The 20,074-nt window shown below is 38.9% G+C and overlaps 1 long non-coding RNA gene across 1 annotated transcript; it reads left to right on the top strand.

Moving 5' to 3' along the window:
• The first annotated feature begins 15,845 nt into the window (after positions 1–15,845).
• On the top strand, positions 15,846–16,498 carry LOC107790114 (uncharacterized). Its single transcript, XR_001648964.2, has 2 exons — positions 15,846–16,082; positions 16,191–16,498. It is a non-coding gene; the product is annotated as an uncharacterized LOC107790114 (long non-coding RNA).
• Positions 16,499–20,074: the final 3,576 nt, after the last annotated feature.

Raw genomic sequence — 20,074 nt, 5'->3', positions numbered from 1 at the left:
TCATACGTAGTATTTTGATCAACAACCCTATAGTGCACTACCAGCTCCTATCAGTGCACCATCGCTCCAGAGTTTTCGGGGTGGTCATTTAGGTCGCCAGGGTCAATCTTAGTTTCCTTAACCGCAACACTTAGGTGGATGCTTTGAGTGTTTTGAGTATGGTCATATCCGGAGGTCTTGTTCGAGATTGGTGGATACTCAGTTGCAGTAGTAGGTTTCTCGGGTTATGGTTCAGGCACCAGGTGTTCTGCCGCCCGCTTCGCCATCTAAGGGTGGGGGTAGAGGTGCTAGAGGTGGAGGTAGATGTGTTAGAGGTGGAGCTCAGACCGCTAGAGGTGGAGGCCAGCCAGCTGCAGGCCATCCTAGAGATGTAGTCTAGGGTGGTGGGGCCCAGCCCCGATGTTATGCTCTTCCATCCAGGCCTGAGGCTGAGACTTCCGATGCAGTTATCATAAGTAGTGTTCTGGTTTGTGGCAGAGATGCTTCAGTTTTATTTCATCCATGGTCTACTTACTCCTATGTATCATCTTATTTTGCATCGTATCTGGTCATGCCTAGTGGTTCTTTGAGTGCTCCTGTATATGTGTCTACACCGGTAGGTGATTCTATTGTGGTAGATTGAGTCCATTGTTCTTGTATAGTTGTGATTGGGGGTCTTGAGACTCGTATAGATTTGTTACTTCTGGACATGGTTGATTTTGATATCATACTGGGGATGGACTGGTTATCACCTTACCCATACTATCTTGGACTGTCATGCCAAGACTGTGACCTTAGCCTTGCCAAGTTTATCTCGTTTGGAGTGGATAGGGACTCCTGGTCATTCTACCTGTAGTTTCATCTCTTATGTGAAGGCTCGGCGTATGGTCGAGAAGGGGTGTTTGGCCTATTTGGCATATGTTTGTGATTCTAGTGTCGAGGTTCTTCCTATTGATTATGTGCCGGTTGTTCATGAGTTCCCTGAGATATTTCCTTCAGACCTGCTGGGTATGCCACCCGACAGGGATATTGACTTTTGCATTGATTTGGCTCCGGGCACTCAGCCCATTTCTATCCTGCCGTATCGTATGGCCTCGCCTGAGTAAAAGGAGCAGTTGTAGGACTTGGTTGAAAAAGGGTTCATTAGACCTAGTGTTTTGCCTTGGGGTGCGTCAGTGTTGTTTGTTAAGAAGAAGGATGGATCGATGAGAATGTGTATTGACTACCGGCAGTTGAACAAGATTACAATCAAGAATATGTATCCGTTGTCGAGGATTGATAATTTGTTTGATCAGCTTCAGGGTGCCAAGGTATATTCAAAGATTGACTTGAGATCTGGCTACCATTAGCTGAGGATTAGGGCATCCAATGTCCCTAAGACAGCTTTCCTCACTCGGTACGGGCATTATTAGTTCTTGGTGATATTATTCGAGTTGACAAATGCCCTAGTAGCTTTTATGGATCTGATGAACCGAGTGTTCAGGCCTTACTTTGATTTTTTCGTGATAGTCTTCATTGATGATATTTTGATCTATTCCTGTAGCCGGAAGGAGCACGAGCAACATCTTAGTGTGGTTTTTCAGACTCTGAGGGATAGTCATTTGTATGCCAAGTTTTGAAAGCGTGAGTTCTGGTTGAGTTCAGTTGCACTCCTGGGTCATGTTGTATCCGCAGAAGGTATTCAGGTTGATCCGAAGAAGATTGAGGCAGTCAAGAACTGGCCTAGACTAGCATCACCTACAGAGATCCAGAGTTTTTTGAGTTTGGCAGGCTACTATCATCGGTTTGTGGAGGGGTTTTCGTCGATTGCAGCCTCAATGACCCGGTTTACCCAGAAGGGTGTCCAGTTTAGATGGTCGGATGAGTATGAGGCGAGCTTTCAGAAGCTCAAGACAGCTTTGACTACGGCACTAGTGTTGGTTTTGCCTACAGGTTCAGGGCCTTATACAGTTTATTGTGATGCGTCTCGTATTGGACTTGGTGCGGTGTTGATGCAGGATGGCAAGGTCATCGTCTATGCTTCGCGGCAGTTGAAGATTCATGAGAACTGATTCATGATTTGGAGTTGGTAGCCATTGTTCACGCGTTGAAGATTTGGAGGAATTATCTGTATGGTGTGGCATGTGAGGTGTTCATGGATCACAAGAGTCTGCAGTACTTGTTCAAGTAGAAGGAGTTGAATTTGAGGCAGAGAAGGTGGTTGGAGATGTTAAAAGACTATGATATCACCATCTTATATCATCCGGGAAAGGCTAATGTAGTGGTTGATGCTTTGAGTAGGAAGTAAACTAGTATGGGCAGTCTTGCTTATATTCTAGTTGGTGAGAGACTGCTTGCATTGGTTGTTCAGGCTTTAGCCAATTAGTTCATGAGGTTGGATGTTTCTGCGCCCAACCGTGTGTTAGCTTGCATGGTTTCTCGTTCTTCTTTATTGGAGCGTATCGGTGATTGGCAGTATGATGATCTCCATTTTTGTGTCCTTAGAGATACGGTGCAGCACGGAGGTACCAAGCAGGTTACCTTAGGTGGTGATGGAGTTTTGAGAATATAGGGTTGAGTTTGTGTGCCTAATGTGGTACTCTATTCATTCGGGCGCCGCTAAGATGTATCAAGATTTGAGGTAGCATTTTTTGTGGCAGAGAATAAAGAAAGACATTGTTGCACATGTGTCTCGGTGTTTGAACTATCAGCAGGTTAAGTACGAGCATCAGAGGCCCGATGGCTTGTTCCAGAAGACTGAGATTCCTGAGTGGAAGTGGGAGTGTATTACTATGGACTTCATTGTTGGACTCCCACGGACTCAGAGGAAGTTCGACGCAGTGTGGGTTATTATTGATAGGCTGACCAAGTTAAAAAAATTCATTCCTGTGGCAGTCTTATATTCTTCCCAAAGGTTAGCTGAGATCTATATCTGGGAGATTGTTCATCTTCATGGTGTGACCGTGCCTATAATTTTGGATCGAGGTACGCAGTTTACTTCACATTTTTGGAGAGCAGTTCAGCGAGAGTTGGGCACACAGGTTGAGTTGAGCATAACATTTCATCCTCAGATGGATGGGCAGTCCGAGCGGACTATTCAGATTTTGGAGTATATGCTTCGAGCTTGTGTCATTGACTTTGGAGGCCTGTGGGATCAGTTTTTGCTTTTAGCAGAGTTTGCCTACAACAACAGCTACCAGTCGAGTATCCACATGGCTCCTTATGAGAATTTGTATGGTAGGCGGTGTCGATTGCCGGTTGGGTGGTTTGAGCCGGGAGAGGCTTGGTTGTTGGGTACGGATCTGGTTCAGGATGCCTTGGACAAGGTTAGGATTATTCAGGATAGGCTTCATATAGCTCAGTCTAGGCAAAAGAGTTATGCCAACCGTAAGGTTCGAGATTTGGCATTCATTGTCGGTGAGCGGGTATTGCTTCGGGTGTCGCCTATGAAGGGCGTGATGAGATTTGGAAAGAAGGGCAAGCTTAGCTCTAGGTTCATTGGCCAGTTTGAGATTCTTGATCGAGTGGGAGAGGTGGCTTACAGACTTACGTTGTCGCCGAGCTTATCAGCCGTGCATCCAGTGTTTCATGTGTCCATGGTTCGGAAATATCACGGCGACCCATCCCACGTGTTAGATTTCGGCACTGTCCAGTTGGACAAGGACTTGTCTTATGAGGAGGAGCCGGTAGCTATTCTAGACCGGCAGGTTCGTCAGTTGAGATTGAAGAGTTTCCCTTCTATGTGTGTTCAGTAGAGAGTTCAGCTTGCTGAGGCATCAACCTGGGAGTCCGAGTCCGATATGCGAAGCCGTTATCCCCATCTTTTCCCCGACTCAGGTACTTCCTTATAATGTCCGTTCGAGGACGAACGGTTGTTTTAGAGGTGGAGAATGTGATGGCCCAAAAGTTCATCACTTGTTTTAGAAATGAATTCTGCATTTCGAAGCCTTAAACACCTCTTTCGGCATCACCTCGATTTACGTGCACAGTCCGGGTGCATAGCTGGAAAACCATTATGTGAAAATTTGTGAAAAATGATGAATTTTGACTTTAAAATGGATTTAAGTTGACTTCGGTAAATATTTTACGTAAACGGACCCGGACTCGGACCCGAACCCGTGAATTGATGATCCTGGAGGGACCGTGGAAAAATATGGGACATGGGCGTATGTGCGGAATCGAATTCCATGGTCCTAAGCCCAAGAAATGAATTTTTAAAGAAAATTATTTTCAAGAATTCTTTATGAGTTTCTAAAATGAAATGCATTTAGAACTTGATGGTATTGGGCTCGTATTTTGGTTCCAGAGCCCGTTACAGGTCTTGTATGTGATTTAAGATAAGTCTATGAAATTTGGTAAGAAACGGAAGTCGCTTGAGGTGATTCGGACCTGTAGTTGTGAAAATTGATACTTTGAAAGTTTTGAGATTTTTCTTAGATTTCTATGCTAAATTCGTTGTTTAAGAGGTTATTTTGGCGATTTGATCGCACGGATAAGTTCATATGATATTTTTGAGTTAGTATGCATGTTTGGTTTGGAGCCCCGAGGGCTCGGGTGAGTTTCGGAAGGTTTCGAACTTTTTGAACTTGTGAAAAATTGCAGAAACTGCAGTTCTGATGCACAGTCCTTCTGTGCTTCACGATCGCGAAGCCCTTCACGCGATCGTGAAAGGGAAAATGGGCAGGGTTTGCTCTACGCGAACGCGACCCATGTCCCGTGAACACATAGCGTAAATGGGGGACTAGTCTGGGAAGTAATCGTTCCTTTACGCAAACGCGTCCACAAGCCCGCGAACGCGAAGGTTAAGGGGGCCAACCCTTCGCGAACGCGTAATAGGACTCGCGATCGCGTAATCCTGAGGAAGGCTGCTCTTCGCAAACGCGGTAGACTCATTGCGAACGCGATGAAGGTCTGCCCAGCAATTTTTTAAACAGTAAACAGCACACTCGGGATTAAACCAAAATTTCATAACCTCTTCTTCCAAACTCCAAATTGGGCGATTTTTGAAAGAGAATTTCACCACGAATTCATAGGTATGTAATCTTAGACTCGTTTTCCTCAATTTCCATTAACACCCATTAGATTTCTAGGCCTAAATCATGTTCTTAAGGGTAAAAAATTAGGGATTTGGGTAGAGTTAGGGCTTTTTGCATAATTGGGATTTAAACCTCGTTTTGGGGTCGAATTTTGGAACTAAGTACATATTCCAGCTCATGGGTGAATGGGTGATCGGGTTTTGGTCCGAACCTCGTATTTTGACCAAGCGGGCCCGGGGACAATTTTTGACTTTTTGGGAAAAATGATAGAAAACCTCTAATTGAGCATTGGGTATGAATTCTTTAGCATTTATTGATGTTGTTAAATCAATTTGGACTAGATACGAGTTGTATGGAGGCAAATTCTAAAGGAAAAGCAGTGTTTGAGGCTTGAGTTGGTCGTGAAAGTTCGAGGTAACTGTATGGTCTAACCTTAGTTTGAGGGATTAGGAGTTGTGTCCTATTTTCTACATGTTATTTGTTGAGTACGACGTATAGGCATGGTGACGAGTATCTATACGTTGCTGTCAAGCATGACCGTGAGTCTTAAATTGAAATTGTTTTATTCTTGATAAATCCTACGAATACCTAAGTTGTTGATTCTTTGTGTTGAGCAAGGATTATGATTATTCTCGCGGGAATTACTTAATATTGAGTATTGGTGCTAATTGAGGTAGATAGATGTTGGAACAAGTTTGGTTATAGTTGATTTTCCCTTGATGGGACGTAATTACTTGCACTGTCGATTCCTTTGCCGGGATAGTGTTGTTTCGTTATTGATCCCTTGCCGGTACTTTCGTTGCGATTGGTGTAGAACGGCATATGTGGATCGGGTTGTGCGCCGCAATAATATTATATTTGGATAGGGTTGTGCGCCGCAACAATATTATATTTGGATCGGGTTGCACGCCGCAACAGTGTTATTATGTTTTTGGATCGGGCTGCATGCCGCAACAATAGATAATACGAAATGCTTATAGATTGGTGACAAGTTCCTTATTGCTTTGCTATGAAATCTAATTGTCCTTATGCCTTTCTCTTAATTTACAGTTGTTATTGATATTTCCCCCCAGCATGTACCCCCTCCCATCTTTACTTGTCTATTCCTGTTTTATTTTTCGCCGCATATTATATAACTGCACAGGGTTATTTGGTAGTCTGGTCCTAGACTTGTCACTACTTCATCGGGGTTAGGCCAAGCATTTACCAGCACATGGGGTCGGTTGTGCTGATACTACACTTTGCATTATGTGCAGATCCCGGAGCGACAACTTTTGGACTGTAGCATTAGGTGGCTGCCTTCAGTCCAGTTAGCGATTCCGAGGTAGTCCTGCAGGCGTCAGCAGTCCCGGCGTTCTCTTCTATCCTTATGTTGAATTTTCATTTATTTCAGAGACAGATTGTACCTTTCTTTCCCGATATTTGCATGTAATATTCGTAGATGGTCCGTGATATTGTGACACCGGATTCTGGGTAGAGATGTATGTTGGTATTATCGTACTGGTTTTGGCTAAGTTATCAGATTAAGTCTTCCGCATGTATTTATTTATCGTTAATATTTCATTGTTGATTGCATGTTAATTTAAATTGTTAAAAAAGCTAAATAAAAGAGGTAGTTATTATATATTACGCAGCTTGCTTAGCTTTCACGAGTAGGCGCCATCACGACTCTCGAGGGTGGAAAATCTTGGTCGTGACAGTTATTGTCTCACATCGTGTTGGTTTAAGTTTTCTCATATAGATGTGGATCTACTTACCGTAATTTGAACAAGACAGACACCTCGGGACCGTCCAGGCAGGATCGTTCATTCAGGAGTTGCTTAAGGAGATTTTTAAAAAATTTATTTTTTATGTTTTGAGTCTGTTTTTCTTTTTATGTCGTCTTTTACCTTCTAGTTTTGTACAGTAATGTCGAGTCTTTTTTAATTGTACTTCCTATTTTGTAATTGAAAAGTATGTTATAACTCAAAAGTCCAAAAAAAGAGATTTTGCGTTTTATATTTCCGTTAGAAGTTTTCTTTAGAATACTAATTCTAGAAAGAAAAAAAAATCTTTTGAGGTGGTTTTCCTTAAGAAAATTAATATCTAGAACTCAAAATAAAAATTGCTTTTATATTTCCTTTAGTATTAAGACTATAAATTCGAAAAAAAAAAAGAAGAGAATTTTCTTTAATACCTCTTTAGAAGTTTTCTTAAGATATTATTTCCAGAAATCCAATAAAAATATTTTCTTTTCAGGTTCTTTGGGAAATATATATAAAACAAAAAAAATAATGTTTCTTTTTATTTCACTAGAACTTTAGGACATTGTACATAGAAGAAAGAAAAAACATACTTTATCTTTTGTTTATCTTTAGAGTTTCTCCTTTAGCTAATCTAAAACTGAAATCAAAAAACACTTTTTTATCTTTTTCATTGCTTGTTTCGAAATCTTTTTTCAGGATATCAAATGAAAATTCAAAATATTTTTATTTGGTTTATTCTTTAGATTTCCTTCCTAAAATAAGAAGAATAAAAAAATATTTTTCTCTTCTAGGGTTTTTTTTCCTTAATAATTTCTCATAGAGTATCTATTTCAAAAAAAACATGCTCGTTTAAGATTGAGTTTAGAATAGATTATAGAACATTAAGTCTATAAAATTCAAAAAAAAAAAGATTTACTTCTTTTATTTCTCTATTCTCATAAGAATAGTCATTAAGATGAAAAAAAAGAACGTTAGTTTGTTTAGTCTATTCTCGATTTTTCCAAACTACGCAAAGATCTGATTCATGTGGCATCATGATACGTAGAAAACCTACATAGGATTCGATCGAATTATTTTTTTATTATTAAAAGGATAAGGAAAAAAAAGAAGGAAACAAAAAAATAAAAAAAAATAAAAAAAAAACAAAAAAAGAGAAAAGGAAAAAAAGAGGATGAAGTTGTGGGACGTGAAATATGAAAGGAAAGAAAAGAGTGATAATCAGAAGAAAAAAAATGAGCAAGCCAAGAAGTGCTAGAAAAGAAAAGAAAAGAGAAGAATGAAATGAACAAAAGTGGTATGATGCCAAGTGACCTTGTAACCCTCGAAGTCATTCTAGAACCGTTAATTGTTGCTAGGTGCATTGCACACAATGTGATATTTTTAGCTGTTAAATGCCCTAATGCTAATAGGATGACCCCATTTTGTTCCTTTTGTTATCTTCATTGAGCATAAGGGTGGTTGGTTTGTGGTTTTTAAGTAACTCATCCATACAACACAAGGTCAAAGAGCAAGGTAGACATGGCTAGCAAGGACTTGGACACAGGGGTTATTGATCCTTCTAAGGGAATTGTTGAATCAGAATCTGAGTTGAAAGAAGAGGTCTTAAGGTTGAAAGGACAGATGGTCGAAATATACCAAGCCTAGATTATTGGGCGTCCTCCACCATCAGTTCCCATTAACTTAGTCTAAAAGCCTTTTCACCATTCTGTCACTGTCACAAGTCCAAGATATATTCCCACAACCTTTTCACACTCCACCCCCCAGAACCACCTCATATCGCGCTCCTTTTATCACTCATGGTTTTGTAGCTCATCCACCAGCTACCTTTCCTCGATCTTCTAGCGAGACTGTGTTCAAAATCCCTGATGCCCAACACTATGCTCCAGAACCAACTTTCAAGGTCTCGGATCCATACTCTCACACTCCTCATTTTGAGCCTCTCGGTGAAACTGAAAAGCCTGCTAAGACGGTGGATCAAGATGAGATATCCAAGAAGGTGAAAATCTTAGAGCAGTCTTTAAGAAACATGCAAGGGATAGGGAGCCAGATGAGCGTGTCTTACAAAGACTTGTGCTTGTTTCCCGGCGTCCAGTTGCCCGCTGGGTTTAAGATGCCAAAGTTTGATTTGTATGATGGACGTGGAGATCCAGGATCCCATCTAAGGGGTTATTGCAGTGAAATGAGAAGTGTTTGCGGGAAAGATGAATTGTTGATGGCACATTTCGGTGAGAGTTTAAGTGGGGAAGCCATGGAGTGGTTTACTCGTCAAGATGTTAGTAAGTGGCATGCATGGGGTGGCATGGCTCAAGATTTTGTTCGGCACTATCAGTACAATATAGATATTATCCCAGACCACTCTTCCCTATCTCAGAGGGAAAAGAAACCCAAGGGAAGTTTTAGGGAGTTTTGGCTCAGATGGAATGAACAAGTTGCTCAGGTCAGTTCTCTGATTGATAGAAAAGATGTTGCTGAGACCAGTCAATGACAGGATCCAGTAGGCATTCCTACTAAACTCTTTCAGCCTCAATACTAACCCCATGAACATCCCCAAGATTCACATAATCCACCCCAGTACTATCCTTCGAACAACATTCGGTCATCTATCCAACCACTAGGTCACTCCCTTGGGCGAACACAAGCATCCCAAAATTCTTGTGCGCCTTCACAGCATTTTCGAGCATCCAACAACCCTAGAAAACTGGGTCATGGAGGGAAACAAAGGCAAAGAAATAGTTTCACGCCAATCGTAGAATCCTATACAAGCCTATTTAAAAAGTTAAAACACTCTGGCCTGATTGAGCCGCTCATCGGCTATACTCCGGACTCACATGCAAAAGGTTTTGATCCTACTGTACGGTGCATGTACCACTCTAATGTCCAGGTTCTAACATTGAAGATTTTCGTGCTTTGAAAAAGGAAATAGAAATAATGGTTCAAGAAGGGATAATGGTGATCCAGGACAGTGACACCCAGCATATCGCGCAGAATCCTTTACCTGCACATGATAATGCACACTTTGTGGGGATGATGCGTGGTGACAAGGAGCATGAGAATTCTCTTGGAACTTGCTAACTGAAGTTAATGATATTGAAATTGGCAATGGTCTTGGTAATATTGATGTGGAACCTAGTGGCTAAGATGTTGAGCTTGGTAATTGGAAAGACGCTCCTTTCTTGGCTAGCTAGGGAGGAGTCTTGGTGGTTCATTTTTTCTGCTGTCCGGGTTATTTCAGGGTTGTAATCCGGATATTGTCTTGTGCGTAAACCGTTCTATCCTTTTTATTTTTCCTAGTTCCTTTAGTCGTAGTAACTCATTTAGTATTATCTAGATTTTTTCTAGGGTCGTACCCCAGTTTATTTTGCTTGTCTTGTTGTTCAAACCTTTTTTACCGTCTGTCTAATGCAATTTTCTGTTTTCTATTATTTCTAGTCATTTTTGTTTAGTCCTCTTTTCCTTATATAGTTCTTTTCCGGCTGGCTCTAGTGACATGGCATGCACGTATAATTCTTAGTCTGGCCTTAAAAGTTAGTCTAATCATGAAGCAATGAAATAATTTTGAAGATGATAGGGATATTTGAGGGAAATAAGTAAAGAGATTCTGAGATCATTTAAAGCTCAAACTGTGTGAAACTGGGGCAGATGGTTTGGGAAGTTAAGAGGACGACAAGAATTTATTACAAGAGAGTGCGTCCCAACAATTTGAAGTGATCAGTTTTGAGTTTAAGTACACCTCAATTTACAAGTTAAAGTCAAGGGAGTTTGCTCCAAACAGATGGAGGGTATCCATCGCGAAGAAGAAATCACCCAATGAGATTTCTGTACTAGACAAAAAAATAAAAAACAAAACAAAAAAATGGAAAGCATATCAGTGATATCAATGCCGAAGTTGTAAAATAAATGTTGTGTGTGCTCTTCCTTTTTCATTTCAAGTTGCATGTGTTGTAATTTACATTTTCAGGGGTTAGGAGGCCCTCTTTCAATTACCCAAACACTTATACCATTCGATACCCTTTTGAGCCTGTACTGATTTCTTTGACCTTCCCTCTTTTGGAATCAAGTTAGAGTCATATGAAAAGAAAAGGAAAAAAAAGAATAGTTCATGTCCCCATAGGTTTATTTTAGAAAGTTCATTCCGAAAGGAAAATTCTAAAAAAAGAAGAAGAGAAAAATGGAGAAAAAAAAATGGAAAAGGGCCAAAACTATCCCTATCGTTTGCTAAATGGTTTATAAATACCCTCCGTCCATCTATCCGTTCAAAAAAATACACTCCGTCAATCTATCTGTTCAAAAAACACACGAAGTTAATTCTATTAACAAAAATACCCCCGCGACTAACGACAGAACTGGTGGGTCTTTTATTTAATGATGTGGCAATTTTTAATTGGGTCACGTGGCATTATTGACCAAGAATCAAATATGGGTCTTATTTTTATCCATTTACCTGGTCCGACCCTATTTATTTGATCTGCCTAATTATTTTCTTTCTTTTTCTTTGCTTTTTCTCCCTCTTTTTCCTTATCACCCAGCACACCCACTCTCACCCACTCTCATCTCACTAAGAATTTTTAGCGTTTCTTTGTTCATTCAATCTTTATCCTAGAATGTGATAATTTCAAGCTTCTTAGCACCTTGGTTTCAAATTTCTTGTGTGTTTGTATCAGTTATATGTAGTTGTTTTTTCTCTGTTATTTCGTGGCTCTTTTGTCTTCTTATGAACAATCCAAATATTTCCATTACTTGTCCCTTTCAAAGTTTCAATATTTCTCCTAGATTTGATAGCTATATTTGGACAATTTTAGCATTTGGGCTCAATTTTTTTGTTTCAGATTTTTGGTTTGTTATGATCCTTGTCTTCTTTCTTAACAACCCAAATGTATCTGTTGATTTTCCATTTAAGAGTTTCAATACTTATCGTGAGTTTGATTGGAGAAATTTCAGAATCTAGTTTGAATTTTGGGTTATTTGATTTTGGGTTTTATCTATTCTTAAATTAATTTGTTATTGTGTGTATGCAGTGTCCCAATTGGAGAAGAAGAAAGGGGGAGATCAGATGAGTGGGAATGGGCATGATAGATACTACCCATTTTTGTAAATGGGTTGAAATAATATTCATTTTTTGTTCCAGTCAAAGATTGCCACGTGGCCCAATTAAAAATCGCCACGTCATTAAATGAAAGACCTACCAGTTTTGACGTTAGTCGCGGGGGTATTCTTGTTAATAGAATTAACTTCGTGTGTTTTTTTGAACGGATAGATGGATGGAGTGTATTTTTTTTAATGGATAGATGGACGGAGGGTATTTATAAACCATTTAGCAAACGATAGGGATAGTTTTGGCCCTTTTCCGATAAAAAAAGGGGAAAAAGAAAAAAGAAAGAAAAAAAAAGAAGGAAAAAGAAGAAAAAAAAAGGAAAAAAAGAGGAAAATAATAACAAGAAAGTATCTGTGTGAACTACGTTCGACCTGATTCTTGTTACCACAAGATACGTAGGCAGCCTTACGGTTTGGTCGCACCAAATAAAATATTTTATAATCCCACGAAGTCGAGAGTGGGACAGTCTTTCTTAGAAATTCCATTTCAAAAAGAAAAACAGAAAAAAAGAGAATCAAATTCCACCATTTTAGAAATTGGGGCAAAGTTGTTAGAATGGATTCCAAAAGTTATAAATAAATTAACCCTGTTGTCTTAGTTATTTTGAGCCTTTATGATATCCTTTCTTTCTAACCTTGTCCAAAAGCCATATTGCAGTCCAAAAAAGACCTACCAGATAATCTTTAAGAGTGTTGAGTTTAGACATGCCAAGAGTATATGATGTTTTTACCATGGTTAATGTCTTGTCATCTACAGAATCAGAGGAAATAAGAAGAAAAGAACAAAATGAGAGACTCTTATTGGTAAAAACTTTCACAGACACCATAAGGCGATGGTGAGTTGAGAGAAAGAATAAAATGAGAGAGGCTTGATGGTGAAAACCTTCGGGCACTATAAGTCGAATAAGGATCGTGAATCAGATAGGATAATTGGAGCATGGAAGCCCAGTTTCACGACGCAGAGGTACAACGAGAGTTGAACATTAGACTTGCTTGGAAAATTAGGCCACTTAATCCAAAGGTGCATGTCATGGTCATTAGAGTCGGTATCCACATTTGATAAGTTTCTACTTTGTAGCTTTTCTGTTAGGAATCATCTCTTTCCATTGTCCTTTACTCTGTTCCTTTTGTTTTGTTCCTATTATTGAGTCTGTTTGGTCAAAACAAGTGAGAAATTACTACACAATTTGCTACCAGCCTTCCAATTGCACAAAGCGGAGTCTCGCTAGTACAGGCCAGTGGCGTACGTTCTGGCTAGTACAAGCTAGTGGCATATGTTAGGAAAGAACAGCAAGCACATTGAGTTGGTAACAATCAATGTGCTTTGGGATTCAAGTGAAATAAAAAGGTTCGGTATATGTCAATTCATGAACAATGCAACAGATAGAGAGTGTTGGGTTTGAACGGATCAAAGGTATTTTTTGTGATAAGGTTGACAGAGAAAGTGGTTAACCAATAACAAGCAAGGTCTTCCAAGTGGAAATCAAAGTTATCATGGCAAGTGAAGGAGCAATAGACCTCAAAGTTAAGGCCACAAGCCAACCACCATGTTTAAACTCACAAATTTTCTTTGTTTGAAATAGGGACGAAAACTATGTCCAAATCAAAGCTTTGAATCTTGAATTTTTCAAGTGTCGTGCCCAAATTTTGTCACCACAAAGGCGGTTTGAGAAGGGGAAAGAATTCGATCTGCAGGAACCCTCCATGAGGAAAGCATGGTTTAGGGGCAAGTAATTTTGTTCATTCTGCATAGATCCTCCAGGAAGAGAGCATGGCTAAGGTAAGTTCATTCTCAGTTTTTCAGGACACTCCGGGATAATGGGATTTAATTTCAAGTTTTCAGGAGCCTCCTGGATAATGGGATTTAGTTTTAAGACCTTTATTAGATAATGAGATTTAGCATAAGTTTCACCTTTAGGAAGTTGAATTTAGCTCTGAAGTTTTCACTCTTAAGATGAGATTTAGTTTTAATTTTCAGGGTCCTCCTGGATAATGGGATTTAGCTTTTGAGTTCTTATAGCTCTTTTGATAACAAGGTTCGATTAATACTCACAGATGTGCCTAGATACCAAACTGGGGCAGAAAGGTTTCTTTTGTTTTGTTTGTTTTGTTGTAATCAGGCACCCACCAGGAAAACTAAGAAATACAGTTCAAGTTTTGGTAATCAGGCGACCACCTGGAGAACAAGGGAATACAGCTCAAAGTTTTGGCAATCAGGCGCCCACCTGGAGAACCAGGGAATACAGTTCAATATTTTGGCAATCAGGCGCCCACCTGGAGAACAAACTTGGAAGCAAGGTTTGGTTAGATCTTTCAAAAATGCTTCTCACAGAATATCCAAACGGGCAAAAATCGCTCGTATCTGCTCACTTTATCTTTGCCCGAAAATTCTTCGTGTTTCCGAGCAAAGAGGGGCAGCTGTGAGCACGTGATTTTAACCTATATGAAATACTCCTACAAATAAAAGAAATGGATTTTTCCCAATTGTTTGCAATTTCATAGGATTTTTGTAGGATTTTTTGTTAATTGTTTGAATTTTTGTGCATGTTTACTTTTATTAAAATCATGAAAAATACTAAAATACCATGCATTGCATATAGATTTTGTGTTCATATTTTAGAATTAATTAATTAATTAATTGTTTTATTAAAAATGAAAATCACAAAAAAATGGCTCACTTTTACATTCTTAGCTTTTAAATTTTGGATTATTAATTTTTCTCTTTTAATTTTAGGATCAACACATTTTTATAAATATTATAGTTAGATAATTAGCTTAATTTTACAATTCAAATTAATTTAGGAAATTAACATAGATTTTTAATTAATTAAAAGAAAAGGAAAAGGGAAAAAAGAAAACAAGAGCAAAAGGAAAAGGGTAATTGAAAAAGAAGCCTGTTTTAGACTCGAAATTGGGCCAGGCTAGACCCAAATCTTCTCTGATCCAGGCCCAAACCTTACTCCGATCCAGCCAGCCCCACCCTACACCAAAGGACACTGTTTTCAGGGTCATGAAATCGCATCCGTTGATTTTGTTTAATCGGACGGATGGGAACTACCCTTCCATTAAATATAAGAATGTCCTAACCGGTCCCCTCCCCCCCACACACACACAAAATTTTGAACTCCCATTTCGTTCCTATTTCAGATCTGAAATTCAAACCTAAAAACCCTAGCTCACCCAAATAATCCCAAACTCACATCCTATAATCACCAGGCCTCCCCAAACTCAAAACCCTTAACAATTTTTCCCAAATAATCCTTGGAACTCGTCGAATCCTGGATCTAAAGGATTGATCTAATTTCCAAGTTTTGGTATTTTCTTGAAGTTTTGCTCGTTTTGGCTGGAAGTTTGCCCTAATAGGTTACTCTTGACTGGAGTAGTCATTTGGGTCAACTTCAAGCTAAGCATCTTGAAGCTTGGCCAGTCCTCCGCCTTGTTTTCTTGGTCATTTTGCTAGATTCAATCGGTAAATCCTGGACCTCTACTCATTGTTTCTGTTTTATTTTGTTTTCGTTTTCTCTTCTATTTTTCTTTCTTTCTCTTCTTCTCAATCGGTTTTTGTTTGCATGATAGTTTAGAACACTTATCAAGCGAGTTTTATTCACTTTTTAATTAGTCAGTTGTGTTAAATCATTTTTAGCATGTTTTAGTTCATGGTCGATTACAACTTTCATTATTCAATTTGACTTTTGGTTTGGTTAATGAACCAGCTAGTCTTGAGGGCTTAATATTGGTTTACTGTTAGGCATTTTGGGCTTTTTGTTATTTTTGGCCAGGTTAGTAGAAAGCCCACTGGTTTGGTTTTGAGTTTTGGGTCAGATGGTCTAATTTGGTACTAGTTTGAAAAATAAATGCAAGGTTGTCAGGGGTTAGTTTGGGGGTTTCTATTTGGAAAAATGTTTCTGTTATAACAACAGAAGATTCTAGAGGATAAGGAGAGGGGCTTAATGCAAATAAAAAAATATAGCTCAGCTGATTTGGGGTCCAGGGTAGTAAAAAGAACAAATTTGAGGGTTAAAAGGGATTGAATAAAATTAAGTTTTGCCACCCTAAAGCCCTCGTATAAGAAGCTCATGTTCTTGATTTCTAGGGCAGATATTGGGAGGATTCCAAAAAAACGGCTGAAAAATTTTCCAAAAAAACTACTTTAGTTTTGAGCTTGATTTCTTTCTTTGGCTAAAAAGTTCAGAAGTGGTCTTTCTTGGGATTTTTCTGGTTTTTCTAAGATGAAATATGGCTGGATATTGAGGTTATTGAATTGATGGTTACTGCTGTTCTTTGTTGTTGGACCCATTATTGCTTTGCTGCTATAAGATGATTTTTAATACATTTTTGGTTTTTGTTTTGCTGTATCCAGGTACTCCTTTGAATCTCTGGAATTTGAAGTGAATATGACAATGCATGTGTTAAGGCTAATGTGATTAGTCATTGATTTTTCAGAAATTGGTTCCTAAGTTCTATTAATTTGTATATCTCTTCTTCTATTAGTCAATGGATGTAAATCAGTGTTAGAGTATAAAAGTTGTCATTGTAACACATGAATTTTAGGACTTGAATTTTGTTTGTGTTAAGAATCTTGCGAAAGGTGTTAGATGTCTGAACCAAGTGTATGTACACTGTGATTTTGGTTTTTGGTCTATGTTGGAGTCATTTGAGTCTTTGATATGGCGACTTTGGGAATGATGTCTGGAGTTTGGTTATTGCTATTGCATCCAGTCTTATTAAAAGGGTTTTATCTCATTCTTTAGGTCCTCTTAGTGTAAGACAAATCTACTGGTTCTTTAACACTCACTTATGAAATTGATACAGTTGTGAGGTTATGAAATTCCGTGAAAAACAAAAATGAACACAATTATGGGTTGTAAATATGTCAATATCATTCCTTCTTCTTTAATACGTATGTGTGTGATGTTAACATAAACAGAAGCTTGGTGTTGTATATCTAGGTGGTGAATAAAATTTATGAAAAAGTTAAAGTAGGACTAAAGGTGCAGAAGCTATATTATCTCATTAAAGTGAGCAATGTGATATGCATGACAATTTTGTTATCAGTTGCTACGTTGTTGTTTGATCCTCTTGTTATAGTTTGTGAATTAATTAAAAATTGGTTAATGTATAATGCTCAGGTTCTGGCTAGCTTGGCCCTATTGTATCACGATATTCCCATGGTTGACATCACTGTTCAACGAGTTCTTTGTGTTTGGGCCCTTATGTTAAAGGACTTAATAAAAGCTGGCCCATTCCTTTCTACAATCCAAGTGAGCGGATTTGATATCTCAAAAACGTTATATTAGATGTAGCCATAATTCAATAGGCATCGCGATAATCTTAAACTTAGTCTTGAATTAAACATGAGCATTTTGTAGTTTGCATTGGACACTAATTAAATCATCACAAATACGGGTACGACTCCCGTGGTGTAGTTGTGATTTCTAATTTTGAATTAGTTTTAAGTGTAGATATCCTAGTTCGTTTAATTCGAATGTGTTTCCTTTGAAAGAAACTGAGGCGTGTCATTCACACAATTGAATCACCTAATCTATGGCCATCATATTAATTATCTTAATTAATGTAGAAAAATGCTTTGAATTCTCGTAGTTTGCTTTAGGCGCGTTAATTAAGTAAAGTGTCATAGCTATGGGTACGGTTTCCCGTGACGTAGTTGTGGTACATAATTTTAAAATCCGGGGGTAAATTTATGTGACCCGGCCACAATTTAATCTTGTTAATAACTAAACATGTTGTAGGTCGTAGGTATGGTTTCCGTGACATGATTCACAATGTATACCAAACAAATAAGTGTATGACAATCGTAACTTGTTCCAGAATAATTCCATAAATTATTAAAAGCGATTTAAAAGGGATAAAAATGCACATAGGTCTCAAAAATGTAATTAATTAGATAATTAGGCCAATAATAATAGTTTAGCCACCATGCTAAAACCACAAAACTCGGGAATGCCTAACACCTTCTCTCGGGTTAACAGAATTCCTTACCCGTATTTTTGTGTTTCACGGACTGTAAAACAGAGTCAAACTTCCTCGATTCGAGATTTTAAACCGGTGACTTGGGACACCATAAATTATCCCAAGTGGCGACTCTGAATTTGAATAAATAATCCCGTTTCGATTATTGTCACTTAAATTGGAAAAAACTCCCTTATACTCCCTTCGAGAGGTAGAAAAAGGAGGTGTGACAAGTCAATTCCTCCAACTTAAACCTTCCGAAATTAGAGTGTTCTTTCCAAATCAACTATGAACTTCCTGAAATTCAATTCAGATCACATGTACAAGTCATAATACCTGAAGTGAAGTTACTCAAGGCCTCAAACCGCCGACGACGCGCTAGAGCTCAAAAAGATCGGTTAGATCGTTACATTCTCTCCCACTTAAATATACGTTCGTCCTCGAATGTGCTAAGAACTGCTCCGGAGTTGTCCAAAATCACTGTTTAACACCTCGTACACCTACCCATGCCACCACAACCCAGTTGAGTATATTTGCTCTAGCCAGACTGAAGATCCTTCTTGTTATCTTAGCTAGCAAGCTTTAGATCCAAATTCCAACATCTGGAGTTTCTCCACGATACAGATTCTAACACACGAACACCATATTAATCACCTGACACATAACCCAACGTGACCATGCTCCTCCGCTGAAATCACACCATGCACCACATAACTTTTGCCCGACTCAATCTCCCCAAGCACAACAGCTGAAATTTCCTCATAACCGAAGCTTGTAGTATACCCCATAACATATATAAGCCCTGTTCCAACTCTCGCAATACTGCCACGATGGAAGAAATTTGTAGAAACTCATAACCATCTATCGAATCATAAATCATGGAGTCTCTCCTCCTAACAATAAGCACTACTTCATTCTGAACTAGACAAAGATATTTGCTCTTTAATATACCTTATATAAATTTGATTGCACTGATCACATGTCTAATAATCTTGTCTCACCCAGTACAAGTTGATCATGCAATAAGCCACCTCATACACTACCAAAAGTCTCATATAATGCCACAATGTGCCAACAAGCTAAAAACTTGAATGTAATACTGTCTACGGCCAAAATTGGGTAGTTCGACTATGGGACTACTGTGGATCTCCACGCTCAACCCCGAGAAGCTCGAAGCAGAATGCGAAATGTGACCTCGAGGTCTGTCCCTCGAGGGAGCACATCGAAGGTTCATTGTGGTCAATCTCAGAGCAGTACCAATCAATGATCGTCATGGAAAGGCGAGAAAGCTCCCAAGTACACGTGGTTAGAGCTAACCAGGTCTACAAGAATAGTACAAATCTGTACTAGGTCATTACACAACTGTACCAATAGCATTTCCTCGTCATTATTAGACATGTAATATGTTGGGATTCCCCCTTCTATATAAAGGGGGCCCTTGTCATTTTGTAACACACGTGAATATTGAATACAATAGAACATTCTCTGTTTTTCTTGCCTAAACGTGCTCAACAATTACTCTACAAATTTATTACTTGTTCATTTATTGTTTTTCATTTATTGTTCATTATCATCCGTTAAAGGCGGACCTCGAGGTCCTGCATCGCCAAGCTCGATGCCCTCAGTCTTATGACCACACTGGTTTGCTTATCATTTCTTGCTCATTTACACTTAGCATTATTCACATAACAACTAGTATTAAGATAAATCACGTATTTTTAGAACCATAAATCAAATATAATTGTTATTACAATTTTCAAGGTAAACAGTTTGGCACTCACCGTGGAGCTAAAAATAATAGTGATTATTTTGGTGCTAGTTTTCTGATAACACACGTTATTCTTCACACTTTTTATTGTCAAAGATTTTTTTGATTTCAGGCCAAAATATGTCTATCACACAAAATGCACATGCTCAGGACAGAGAAGGACTTGGAGAAAACAGTGGCATAGGGCTTGGTGTTCCTCCTGTAAACCTTGAGGGAGTGCCAAACGTGGAGCCAGTTGATATCAGCTCCCACAACGCTCTAAACACGAAAGCAGGTGCAAACGCCGTAAGGAATGGATGTAGGGAAGCCCAGGCTGGAGGCCAAAAAGCACAAGGAATGGAAGAAGGAGGAGTCAGCCTCCAAGTGATATTCGAGATGCTGTAAGCCCAGCAAGTCGCCATCGCTTAACTTTAATGTCAGAATAGAACCCCTAACAACACTGAACCAGTAAACATACAGCACGAGCCAGTGCTAGAAAGACTCGATGAAATTAGCTCGGGGACTGA

The sequence above is a fragment of the Nicotiana tabacum genome, chromosome 11, assembly GCF_000715075.1.
Source record: "Nicotiana tabacum cultivar K326 chromosome 11, ASM71507v2, whole genome shotgun sequence".
NCBI classification, from domain to species: Eukaryota; Viridiplantae; Streptophyta; class Magnoliopsida; order Solanales; family Solanaceae; genus Nicotiana; species Nicotiana tabacum.
The sequence above is the reverse complement of the archived record's forward strand: the minus strand, read 5'-3'. Positions and strand labels throughout refer to the sequence as shown.